This window comes from Hemitrygon akajei, chromosome 5 (genome assembly GCF_048418815.1).
Source record: "Hemitrygon akajei chromosome 5, sHemAka1.3, whole genome shotgun sequence".
NCBI lineage: Eukaryota > Metazoa > Chordata > Chondrichthyes > Myliobatiformes > Dasyatidae > Hemitrygon > Hemitrygon akajei.
This window is the reverse complement of record NC_133128.1, coordinates 76755505-76769566: the sequence shown is the minus strand read 5'-3', so window position 1 is coordinate 76769566 and position 14062 is coordinate 76755505.

The window sequence follows — 14062 nt, the reverse complement described above, 5'->3', positions numbered from 1 at the left end:
CCAGTGCACCACCAACTGTTCAGCTTCCTCTTCTCTCCATCTTCCATCCTCTGCCAACAGGGCTTGGCACTTGTGGGTCCTTCTCCAAACATCTTCTCCATATACCAGCCTGGTAGCTGGCTCGCTGTGCATGTTTTGTCCTTGCATGGTGGGAGTTGATGACTTCCGATTTCACCTTTTTTTGGCACAGAAAAGGTGACACCTGAGCTCATTGACCTTGGTGGTCGATGCTTTTGGGATATACAGGAGACATGTAAGTGCCTCCAGTTTGTCCATCAGTTCTGGGGAGAGGTCCCATTCCTGACCCAACTCTAAGAATGTGTCCTGAGTTTCCCTGTTGCTGGTTGAAGTTATAGAGCATTTGTCTTCCCTTTGCCTGAAAAAGCGCTTACTGTGTCACATCCTGTATATGTGTGCAACCCGATGAGAGCCCTACAAACCTGTATGCCAACAGTGGCAGCAACCTTCCCGATGTCTACAAGCCTTGTATGGGTTCTGGTGCCACACTTCTGGAACAATGGGGCCTCAATCTTGTCACAAAATGCTAAAGATGTGGTAAAGACATTTGTGTCTTCTGAGCAGATCACTACAGATTGGTATCCCTCTCTTGTGGCATGGGCAGCATGGAGAAGTAGGCGGCCATCTGCTTCTTCTTGTTGACACTGAAGAGCTGACACCTCCTCACCGTCTTGAGATATGATTCTGTAATATTTGTCATTCACAGTTGCAGACAGAATCTTCTCTTGTAGCTTTGCTCTGTACTCCGTCTTCCTCCATTCATGGACTATGAAGCTAATGAGACTACTTTTGTTACTGACTTTGGTCAGGAAGCTCCTGCACTGCCTCACCATCTGTGTGCTTGTGATACCTTGCAACTCATGACCAGACTCTTCACCCCGTAGAGATCTTTCACTATTCTTGATAGAGTTCTCCTTGTATGTGTCGAACACAGCATCTATTCTGCTACTCTGATTGCCTTCCCTCCGAGCCATACCCAGAATTGTTGTGGCAACATCTCTGAAAGTAACTTGATCACCTTTCACTCTTTGGACCAAGTTCATTCCATCAACCACTGTAGCAGAGTTTCCTGGGGAGTTGCTCTTCTACTGCTCGAAATTGGTTGCCTTGGCCTTTCAAACTTTGAGTTCCCTCTGTAGAGTTTGATTTTCAAAGACAATGTCCCTTAATGATACACTTTCAGGAACCATTAACAATTTTCCTTTGTCATCTGTAAATATATCGACTGAATTGCCCAGCTCAGATTCCAGTTTCCTATGAATGTGCTTCCTTGTAGAATCTTGCAGGAGTGTAACTCCACAGGAAAGATTCAAGTTTCGTGACCAAAGAAGTGACTTGGACAATCATCTTGTTGGGTATGATATCAGTTCTGATGTACTTCAAAAGGACTTTATAGGCTTCTCTTTCAATCCTTTTATACAGTTCATCACCATCTGTTTCATCATCATTCTCTTTGTACTCAGGTTTTCTTGATTCTGGTATAATCCTTATAGCATGAAACATTATGGTGGATCTCTGCAGTAACTATGTTTCTGCTTGTTACTGCTAGAATCTTTTCATCTTCCTTTTGGGTTGCACATTCTCGTAGTGTTTGGTCAGCTCTGAAATCAGTCAGAAACTGGCCTGATGTGCCTAAAGGCTTGGGACAGACTTTAAACGTTTTTGGTCAGCTCTGAGTTGTACAGCTCGTGTAAGCTTTTCATGCGACTTGGAGCCTTCAGAAATTTCACCTTATTACAAAAAACGCAGACTTGATCATACACCCTTGCTTCTGATGAAGATCTCCTACTTGGCCTTTTTGATGTACAGGTATTCTCACCAGCTTCATCAGTAATGCTTTCCTTTTCAGAGTCTCTAAGTCTCACTTCATGGTGAAGAGGCTTCGGCATTTTCAGTGATAGTAGATTCTTGGGACTTCTCTTTCTCCAAGTTCTTTAGCAACACCTGAAACAGGGGCATAGTTTCTCACTTCTGGAGACCATTTATTCAATATTTTCATATGATGTAATGGCCCTGTGCCAGGCTTATTGGTTTTTTCAGCTTTAATCGTATGTATGTTGAGAGGATCGGAGTTGACGACATTGATGTTTATGTATGCTTGTGAGATATTATGAACAGCCCTTTTTTTTTTCTTCTCTTTTTTTTTAGTTTTTTCTTCCTTTTTTGTTTTTTTTCTTAGATATTAGATTAGTAGATTAGTTAACTTTCATATATAGATTTATATTTTTTTTCTCTTTTTTTTATATTATATATTATGGAATATCTAGACTTACCTTGTTCATATATACACTATATGGTTTATGTTTGGGAAAGCTTACTTATACTGTATTCATTGTTTATGTATTCCTTCATGTGTAATGGGAGTTTATATGTTTGTAATCCATTATTAATATTTTAATTGTATTTTGTTCATAATATTTTTAATACTAATAAAAAGATTAAAAGAGAATAGTTTCTCACTTCAGCTGCTTCACGTAATGTATTACAGGATTCATGGTCTTGAGGACTAACTAAATGGTCATCATCTTCTTTTGATGTTTTCCGGTGTATGATACACTGCTTCTTAATAGATTCTTTGTGCTTCTGGCTCTCCATTCTGAAGCAAAGTGATTCGGCTACTCCAGATCTAAATCTACTCTACTCTTCTCTCTCCTCTATTGTGCAGGACTGTCCCTCCACCACAGTACCTGAAACTGAAAAAATCACATTAACATTGCTGGTGAAAAAAGCACCTGCTGCAAAGGTGATATAAATGTATGTATAAATGTGATATACAAGATATAAATGTGAAACAGAACATGAAAACGAAGTACATCTTATGTAATATATAGTCACTGTGCTGTCACTGCCAGTAATATATACCATTTGTAGAGATGCTAATTTTAACAACTTTTCTGAAAAACATACAGTCTGAGCTGTATTCCCTCCAATTTTCAAAGACAAAGTGTCAATAATAAGAGAGAACCATCAGTTTGAAGTAGAATGCTTTATTCTGTGCTATGTATAGTTTTGTAAAGTGTGTTTTGGCATGGGGTTATAAATCGCATGATAACACACAGAAAGCCACCACCACTGCAATGTTATCACATATTTTCTAGCACTAGGGGTGTATACCTGGCCAAAAATCACTATAAGAATTATTCCCCCCAGATGGCACCGGTGGCCCAAATTTGGGGACATAGCTCACGGACTAATAGGATCCGAGCCGGGCAGCTTGTCTGAGGTCCAGATAGACTCCCAGTACTGGTTTTAATGATTTTTTTTGGGGGGGGGGGTATAGGGTAACGCAGTTTGTGGAAAGGTATGTAATTCACAACCACCGATAGAGATGCACCATCAATAACTCACTCTGAGACGTAAAAGCGAGGTATCGGCTTTTATTGACTGGAAGAAGGAACGAGCAGTGGTTGACCACCATACTACCTCCTGGAGACTGAGAGGCCGGGCTCAGGCCTCAATTGCCTTTATACAGGGGTCTGTGGGAGGAGCCACAGGAGCAGTCATCAGGGGCGTATCCAGACAGGTATATGTAGTTCACCACATTCACCCCCCCCCCTTTGTTTTAAAAAGAGTCCCCATGTGGCGAAGTTTCTTACAAGTATATTTACAGGTTAAGTCTATCAGGTGGTCAAACCTGTCGCTGCGATCTACATAGCACCGGCTGTGATTGCACAGATGCCGGTGGTGATTGCACAGGTGCCGGTGGTGGTGATTGCACAGATGCCAGTGGTGGTGATTGCACAGGTGCCGGTGGTGGTGATTGCACAGGTGCCGGTGGTGGTGATTGCACAGGTGCCGGTGGTGATGATTGCACAGGTGCCGGTGGTGATGATTGCACAGATGCCGGTGGTGGTGATTGCACAGATGCCGGTGGTGGTGATTGCACAGGTGCCGGTGGTGATTGCACAGGTGCCGGTGGTGGTGATTGCACAGATGCCAGTGGTGGTGATTGCACAGATGCCGGTGGTGGTGATTGCACAGGTGCCGGTGGTGGTGATTGCACAGGTGCCGGTGGTGGTGATTGCACAGGTGCGGGTGGTGATGATTGCACAGGTGCCGGTGGTGATGATTGCACAGATGCCGGTGGTGGTGATTGCACAGATGCCAGTGGTGGTGATTGCACAGGTGCCGGTGGTGGTGATTGCACAGGTGCCGGTGGTGGTGATTGCACAGATGCCGGAGGTGATGATTGCACAGATGCCAGTGGTGGTGATTGCACAGGTGCCAGTGGTGGTGATTGCACAGGTGCCGGTGGTGGTGATTGCACAGGTGCCGGTGGTGGTGATTGCACAGATGCCGATGGTGGTGATTGCACAGGTGCCGGTGGTGGTGATTGCACAGATGCCGGAGGTGATGATTGCACAGATGCCAGTGGTGGTGATTGCACAGATGCCGGTGGTGGTGATTGCACAGGTGCCGGTGGTGGTGATTGCACAGGTGCCGGTGGTGGTGATTGCACAGGTGCGGGTGGTGATGATTGCACAGGTGCCGGTGGTGGTGATTGCACAGGTGCCGGTGGTGGTGATTGCACAGATGCCGATGGTGGTGATTGCACAGGTGCCGGTGGTGATGATTGCACAGATGCCGGAGGTGATGATTGCACAGATGCCAGTGGTGGTGATTGCACAGATGCCGGTGGTGGTGATTGCACAGGTGCCGGTGGTGGTGATTGCACAGATGCCGGAGGTGATGATTGCACAGATGCCAGTGGTGGTGATTGCACAGATGCCGGTGGTGGTGATTGCACAGGTGCCGGTGGTGGTGATTGCACAGGTGCCGGTGGTGATGATTGCACAGATGCCGGTGGTGGTGATTGCACAGATGCCGATGGTGGTGATTGCACAGGTGCCGGTGGTGATGATTGCACAGGTGCCGGTGGTGGTGATTGCACAGGTGCCGGTGGTGATGATTGCACAGATGCCGGTGGTGGTGATTGCACAGATGCCGGTGGTGGCGATGGCACAGGTGCCGGTGGTGGTGATTGCACAGGTGCCGGTGGTGGTGATTGCACAGGTGCCGGTGGTGGTGATTGCACAGATGCCGGAGGTGATGATTGCACAGATGCCGGTGGTGATGATTGCACAGGTGCCGGTGGTGATGATTGCACAGGTGCCGGTGGTGGTGATTGCACAGGTGCCGGTGGTGGTGATTGCACAGATGCCGGTGGTGGTGATTGCACAGATGCCGATGGTGGTGATTGCACAGGTGCCGGTGGTGGTGATTGCACAGATGCCGATGGTGGTGATTGCACAGGTGCCGGTGGTGATGATTGCACAGATGCCGGAGGTGATGATTGCACAGATGCCAGTGGTGGTGATTGCACAGATGCCGGTGGTGGTGATTGCACAGGTGCCGGTGGTGATGATTGCACAGGTGCCGGTGGTGGTGATTGCACAGGTGCCGGTGGTGGTGATTGCACAGATGCCGATGGTGGTGATTGCACAGGTGCCGGTGGTGATGATTGCACAGATGCCGGAGGTGATGATTGCACAGATGCCAGTGGTGGTGATTGCACAGATGCCGGTGGTGGTGATTGCACAGGTGCCGGTGGTGGTGATTGCACAGGTGCCGGTGGTGGTGATTGCACAGATGCCGGAGGTGATGATTGCACAGATGCCGGAGGTGATGATTGCACAGATGCCGGAGGTGATGATTGCACAGATGCCGGTGGTGGTGATTGCACAGATGCCGGTGGTGGTGATTGCACAGATGCCGGTGGTGGTGATTGCACAGATGCCAGTGGTGGTGATTGCACAGATGCCGGTGGTGGTGATTGCTCAGATGCCGGTGGTGGTGATTGCACAGATGCCGGTGGTGGTGATTGCACAGGTGCTGGTGGTGGTGATTGCACAGATGCCAGTGGTGGTGATTGCACAGATGCCGGTGGTGGTGATTGCACAGGTGCCGGTGGTGGTGATTGCACAGGTGCCGGTGGTGGTGATTGCACAGGTGCCGGAGGTGATGATTGCACAGATGCCGGTGGTGGTGATTGCACAGATGCCAGTGGTGGTGATTGCACAGGTGCCGGTGGTGGTGATTGCACAGATGCCGGTGGTGGTGATTGCACAGGTGCCGGTGGTGGTGATTGCACAGGTGCCGGTGGTGGTGATTGCACAGATGCCGGTGGTGGTGATTGCACAGGTGCCGGTGGTGATGATTGCACAGGTGCCGGTGGTGCTGATTGCATAGATGCCGGTGGTGGTGATTGCACAGATGCCAGTGGTGGTGATTGCACAGGTGCCGGTGGTGGTGATTGCACAGGTGCCGGTGGTGGTGATTGCACAGGTGCCGGTGGTGGTGATTGCACCAATGCCGGTGGTGGTGATTGCACAGATGCCGGTGGTGGTGATTGCACAGGTGCCGGTGGTGGTGATTGCTCAGATGCCGGTGGTGGTGATTGCACAGATGCCGGTGGTGGTGATTGCACAGATGCCGGTGGTGGTGATTGCACAGGTGCCGGTGGTGGTGATTGCACAGATGCCGGTGGTGGTGATTGCACAGGTGCCGGTGGTGGTGATTGCACAGATGCCGGTGGTGGTGATTGCACAGGTGCCGGTGGTGGTGATTGCACAGGTGCCGGTGGTGATTGCACCGGAGACGGTGGTTGTGCTGGTTCCGGCCTAACAGAAGGTGTCAGCCCACTAGGCGTCAGTGATCCCTCACGCGTGTGCGAGGAGCCTGGTATATGCGCGTACGAGACGCCCGGTATATGAGTGTCGTGAGGGGTCAGTGTAGGGCTTGGTGTGCGCGGTGTCACCTCGGGTACAGGGTTCTTAGTTACCGTGGAGTGTTTGGGGTAGCGGTCTGCTGCTCCTGTGGGTGTCAGGTCACGGACGGAGACAGTGTCCTCCCGCCCATCAGGTAAGACCACGTAGACATACTGGGGGATTCGCATGTAGAAGGTGAACCCTCTCAACCAGCGGGGAGTATTTATTACTCCTCACATGTTTCCGGAGCAGCACTGGCCCTGGGGACGTCAGCCAAGCTGGTAGGGTGGTCCCAGTGACAGACTTCCTGGGAAAAGAGAATAGGCGTTCGTGAGGGGTGGCATTGGTGGACATACATAACAGGGAGCGGATAGAGTGGAGTGCCTCAGGGAGGACCTCCTGCCATCGAGAGACCGGCAACCCTTTTGACTTAAGGGCTAAAAGTGTGGCCTTCCGCACTGTGACATTCTCCCTCTCCACCTGTCCATTCCCCCGGGGATTATAACTCATGGTTCGACTAGTAGCAATGCCCCTAGCCAGCAGGTACTGGCGCAGCTCGTCACTCATAAAGGAGGACCCTCTATCACTGTGGATATAGCAGGGATATCCGAACGGAGTGAAGAGCTGGCGCAGGGCTTTTATGACGGACGTGGTAGTGGTGTCGGGGCAGGGAATGGCAAAGGGGAACCGCGAGTACTCGTCGATAATATTAAGAAAATAGACATTGTGGTCGGTGGAGGGAAGGGGGCCCTTAAAGTCAACACTCAGTCGCTCAAAGGGGCGGGTGGCCTTGACAAGTTGCGCCGTTTCAGGACGGTAGAAGTGCGGTTTGCACTCAGCGCAGACTTGGCAGTCCCTGTTCATTGTCCTGATATCCTCCAGGGAGTACGGCAGATTCCAGGCTTTCACGAAATGGTAAAATCGGGTGACCCCCGGATGGCAAAGATGTGCATGAAAGGCGTATAGCTGGTCGAGCTGTGCACTAGCACACGTTCCCCGGGATAGGGCATCAGGGGGCTCATTGAGTCTGCCAGGCCGGTACAGGATATCATAGTTGTAGGTGGAGAGTTCTATTCTCCACTGCAAAATTTTATCATTTTTGATTTTGCCCCGCTGTTGGTTGCTGAACATGAACGCAACCGAGCGCTGGTCGGTCAGCAAGGTGAACCTTTTGCCGGCGAGATAGTGCCTCCAGTGCCTAATAGCTTCCACTATGGCCTGGGCTTCTTTCTCCACCGCGGAGTGCCAAATTTCAGGGCCTTGAAGGGTACGAGAAAAGAATGCTACTGGCCTGCCTTCCTGATTGAGGGTAGCGGCAAGCACGAAATCAGAGGCGTCACTCTCTACTTGGAAGGGAATGGTCTCGTCCGCTGCATGCATCGTTGCTTTGGCAATGTCCCCTTTAATGCAGCTGAAGGCCGCACAGGCCTCAGCTGAGAGGGGAAAAGTGGTAGACTTGACCAGGGGGCGGGCCTTGTCTGCGTAATGGGGAACCCATTGGGCGTAATAGGAAAAGAAGCCCAGGCACCGTCTGAGGGCTCTGAGGGTGGTGGGAAGAGGGAGTTCTAACAGGGGGCGCATACGGTCGGGATCAGGGCCAATGACCCCGTTTTCCACGACATACCCAAGGATAGCGAGTCGGGTGGTTCCGAACACACACTTGTCCCTGTTATAAGTAAGGTTCAGAGCTTCGGCCACTTGGAAAAATCGATGGAGGTAGGCATCGTGATCCGACCAGTCATGACCACAGATAGTGATATTATCCAGATAGGGAAATGTGGCCTTCAGTTGGTACTGGTCCACCATCCGGTCCATTTCCCTCTGGAAGACAGAGACACCATTTGTGACACTGAAGGGGACGCGCAGGAAGTGACAGAGCCTGCCGCCCGCCTCGAAGGCGGTGTAGGGGCGGTCCTCCGGGCGGATGGGGAGCTGGTGATAAGCGGATTTCAGATCTATTGTCGAGTACACCTTGTACTGAGCTATCTGGTTGACCATATCCACGATGCGGGGTAGTGGGTACGCGTCAAGCTGCGTGAACCTATTGATGGTTTGACTATAGTCCACGACCATCCTATTTTTCTGCCCAGTCCGAACAACAACCACCTGGGACCGCCAAGGGCTTGTGCTTGGCTCAATGATCCCCTCCCCAAGCAGCCGCTGCACCTCTGACTGAATGAAGGCCCTGTCCCTCGCGCTGTACCTCCTGCTTTTAGTTGCCACCAGTTTACAGTCGGGGGTCAGGTTGGCGAACAGCGATGGGGGAGGGATCTTGAGGGTGGAGAGGCTGCAAGTGGTGTCAGTAGCGCGGCTGTCGGCATGGTGTTGGGCGGGACGTGTGGTTTGGTGTGTGTGTGTGGTCATTAGTGGGGTATATGGTGAAGTCCCACCAAACTGAGGATTCCTGACAGTGAGTGGTGGGAGGGGCCCGTCATATGCCATAGTCACACTTTCGAGATGGCTCTGGAAGTCCAGCCCCAATAGCACAGGTGCGCACAGTTGAGGCATGACCAGTAGCGCAAAGTCCCGATATTCTGTGCCCTGCACCACCAATGTCGCTACACAACCCACTCGGATGTCTGTGGAATGCGACCCAGAAGCCAAGGTGACCTTCTGACTTACTGGCCGTGTCACAAGTCCGCAGCGTTGCACTGTGTCCGGGTCAATAAAACTCTCAGTGCTGCCTGTGTCAAACAGGCAGCTAGTCCTGTGCCCCTCCACCAGGATGTCCATCATTGACCTAGCAAGCTGGTGTGGGGCGCTTTGGTCGAGGGTTACGGTGGCCAGAGTTGAGCCGGCTTGGTGCCCGGTAAACACCGGTGGGTAGGGGGCGGGGCATGTTGATGCCGACAAAGATGGCCGCCCACATCCAGGCATGCAAGATGGCGGCCCCCATGTCTCACACGCCGTGCTGCCTGACCCCGCTCGTAGTTTAGACTTACAGAGCTTGGCAAAATGGCCCTTCTTCCCGCAGCTGGAGAAGGTCGCTTCTCGGGCCAGGCAGCGTTTTTGGGGGTGCTTTTCGAGTCCGCAGAAGTAACACAGCTCGGGCTTTTGTCTGGCCGCCGCCATAGTTGGGTTCAGGGAGTTCGTGGAATCACGACTGGCAGCGGCGTTGGCGAATTCGCTCGCGGGAACCGGCAACGGCGGGGTCTGAGGTGTCCACAGAACCGGCGGGGAATCGCGTGACTGGACAGCGTCAGCATTGTGCAGAACAGCCTCCAGCATGTCGGCCGTCTCGATCGCTGAGCGTAAGGTAAGATCGGCATTTTCCAGCAGCCGCTGGTGTACGTACACTGACCTAATTCCTGTAACAAAGGCGTCTCGTACGAGGAGCTCCGCATGCTGTTCCGCCGTAAGTCTTTTGCAATCACAAGTTCGGATGAGTGTCTGTAGGACGTAAAACGCTTTCCATGTTTTAAAACTTCCAGTCAATAAAATTGATGCACCATCAATAACTCACTCTGAGACGTAAAAGCGAGGTATCGGCTTTTATTGACTGGAAGAAGGAACAAGCAGTGAGTGACCACCATACTACATCCTGGAGACAGAGAGGCCGGGCTCAGACCTCAATCGCCTTTATACAGGGGTCTGTGGGAGGAGCCACAGGAGCAGTCCAGACAGGTATATGTAGTTCACCACAGACAGTGAGTTGGGCTTTCACTTTACGAAGCTGGTCTGATGTGATGTTATAAGTACGTAAAGTGTTTTTTTTTAAACAGCGCTTTGTGCTCAGGGTTTGGAGTACAATAAATAAATGTTACAGCTTTTCTTAAACATCAAACGTCTCCGCTGTTTTTATTTGTAAATTCCTACAGAACAGTGACTTATTTCGTTAAATTTTATGGAACTAGAAAAAAAAACATTCTCTGCCAGAGGGTGTTTGCAGACTTAAAGAGGATAGTTAATTGTTCCAATTTTATTGGAAATAGATCAGTATTTTCAAGAGAACCCTGTCTCTTGCAAAAAGGTTATCCCCTTCTCACAATTCCTCCGTCTCCGCTGCATCTGCTCTCAGGATGAGGCTTTTCTTTCCAGGACGAAGGAGATGTCTTCCTTTTTTAAGCAAAGGGGCTTCCCTTCGTCCACCATCAACTCTGCTCTCAAACGCATCTCTCCTATTTCCCGCACATCTCCCCTCACCCCATCCACCCGCCACCCCATTCGGGATAGGGTTCCCCTTGTCCTTACCTACCACCCCACCAGCCTCCAGGTCCAACATATAATTCTCTGTAACTTCCGCCACCTCCAACGGGATCCCACTACCAAACACATTTTTCCCTCCCCCCCTTTCTGCTTTTCGCAGGGATCGCTCCCTACACGACTCCCTTGTCCACTCATCCCCCCCATCCCTTCCCACCGATCTCTCTCCTGGCACTTATCCTTGTAAACAGAACAAGTGCTACACCTGCCCTTACACTTCCTCCCTCACCACCATTCAGGACCCCAGACAGTCCTTCCAGGTGAGGCGACACTTCACCTGTGAGTCGGCTGGTGTGGTATACTGCGTCCGGTGCTCCCGGTGTGGCCTTTTATATATTGGTGAGACCCGACGCAGACTGGGAGACCGTTTCGCTGAACACCTATGTTCGGTCCGCCAGAAAAAGCAGGATCTCCCAGTGGCCACACATTTTAATTCCACGTCCCATTCCCATTCTGATATGTCTATCCATGGCCTCCTCTATTGTCAAAATGAATCCATTTGGAGGAACAACACCTTATATACTGGCTGGGTAGCCTCCAACCTGATGGCATGAACATTGACTTCTCTAACTTCCGTTAATGCCCCTCCTCCCCTTCTTACCCCATCCCTGACATATTTAGTTGTTTGCCTGTTCTCCATCTCCCTCTGGTGCTTCCCCCCCCCCCCCCCTTTTCTTTCTCCCGAGGCCTCCCGTCCCATGATTCTTTCCCTTCTCCAGCTCTGTATCACTTTCGCCAATCACCTTTCCGGCTCTCAGCTACACCCCACCCTCTCCGGTTTTCTCCTATCATTTCACATTTCCCCCTCCCCCCCCCACTACTTTCAAATCTCTTAGTATCTTTCCTTTCAGTTAGTCCTGACGAAGGGTCTCGGCCCGAAACGTCGACAGTGCTTCTCCTTATAGATGCTGCCTGGCCTGCTGTGTTCCACCAGCATTTTGTGTGTGTTGTTGTTGTTTGAATTTCCAGCATCTGCAGATTTCCTCGTGTTTGCTCTGAGTATTTTCTTTTAATTTTTTTTTGTAATTTATGGAAGCTTCTTTGTTCGGTTGATTATTTCGGTAGTGGGTTCGATAAGAAGGATGGAGAATAAATTCAAGTGGCAATAGCATCTTCTTTACGCAGAGTAAGAATTAGGTTTTGAGAACACTTCCGATTCCTACCATTTCCCCGAGTGGGCAGGTGCACGGGGACGGGTTCCCCCGAGTGGGAAGGTGCACAGGGACGAGTTCCCCCGAGTGGGCAGGTGCACGGGGACGAGTTCCCCCGAGTGGGACGGTGCACGGGGACGAGTTCCCCCGAGTGGGAAGGTGCACGGGGACGAGTTCCCCCGAGTGGGACGGTGCACGGGGACGAGTTCCCCCGAGTGGGAAGGTGCACGGGGACGAGTTCCCCCGAGTGGGACGGTGCACGGGGACGAGTTCCCCCGAGTGGGACGGTGCACGGGGACGAGTTCCCCCGAGTGGGACGGTGCACGGGGACGAGTTCCCCCGAGTGGGAAGGTGCACGGGGACGAGTTCCCCCGTGGGCAGGTGCACGGGGGCGAGTTCCCCCGAGTGGGAAGGTGCACGGGGACGAGTTCCCCCGAGTGGGCAGGTGCACGGGGACGAGTTCCCCCGAGTGGGACGGTGCACGGGGACGAGTTCCCCCGAGTGGGAAGGTGCACGGGGACGGGTTCCCCCGAGTGGGAAGGTGCACGGGGGCGAGTTCCCCCGAGTGGGACGGTGCACGGGGACGAGTTCCCCCGAGTGGGACGGTGCACGGGGACGAGTTCCCCCGAGTGGGAAGGTGCACGGGGACGAGTTCCCCCGTGGGCAGGTGCACGGGGGCGAGTTCCCCCGAGTGGGACGGTGCACGGGGACGAGTTCCCCCGAGTGGGAAGGTGCACGGGGACGAGTTCCCCCGAGTGGAAAGGTGCACGGGGACGAGTTCCCCCGAGTGGGCAGGTGCACGGGGACGAGTTCCCCCGAGTGGGACGGTGCACGGGGACGAGTTCCCCCGAGTGGGCAGGTGCACGGGGACGAGTTCCCCCGAGTGGGACGGTGCACGGGGGCGAGTTCCCCCGAGTGGGACGGTGCACGGGGGCGAGTTCCCCCGAGTGGGAAGGTGCACGGGGGCGAGTTCCCCCGTGGGCAGGTGCACGGGGGCGAGTTCCCCCGAGTGGGAAGGTGCACGGGGGCGAGTTCCCCCGAGTGGGACGGTGCACGGGGACGAGTTCCCCCGAGTGGGCAGGTGCACGGGGGCGAGTTCCCCCGAGTGGGAAGGTGCACGGGGACGAGTTCCCCCGTGGGCAGGTGCACGGGGGCGAGTTCCCCCGAGTGGGAAGGTGCACGGGGACGAGTTCCCCCGAGTGGGCAGGTGCACGGGGACGAGTTCCCCCGTGGGCAGGTGCACGGGGACGAGTTCCCCCGAGTGGGAAGGTGCACGGGGACGAGTTCCCCCGAATGGGACGGTGCACGGGGACGAGTTCCCCCGAGTGGGCAGGTGCACGGGGACGGGTTCCCCCGAGTGGGACGGTGCACGGGGACGAGTTCCCCCGAGTGGGAAGGTGCACGGGGGCGAGTTCCCCCGAGTGGGACGGTGCACGGGGACGAGTTCCCCCGAGTGGGCAGGTGCACGGGGGCGAGTTCCCCCGAGTGGGAAGGTGCACGGGGACGAGTTCCCCCGAGTGGGAAGGTGCACGGGTGCGAGTTCCCCCGAGTGGGAAGGTGCACGGGGACGAGTTCCCCCGAGTGGGACGGTGCACGGGGGCGAGTTCCCCCGAGTGGGAAGGTGCACGGGGGCGAGTTCCCCCGAGTGGGCAGGTGCACGGGGGCGAGTTCCCCCGAGTGGGACGGTGCACGGGGGCGAGTTCCCCCGAGTGGGAAGGTGCACGGGGGCGAGTTCCCCCGAGTGGGCAGGTGCACGGGGGCGAGTTCCCCCGAGTGGGCAGGTGCACGGGGGCGAGTTCCCCCGAGTGGGAAGGTGCACGGGGGCGAGTTCCCCCGAGTGGGAAGGTGCACGGGGGCGAGTTCCCCCGAGTGGGCAGGTGCACGGGGACGGGTTCCCCCGAGTGGGACGGTGCACGGGGACGTTCCCCCGAGTGGGACGGTGCACGGGGACGAGTTCCCCCGAGTGGGACGGTGCACGGGGAC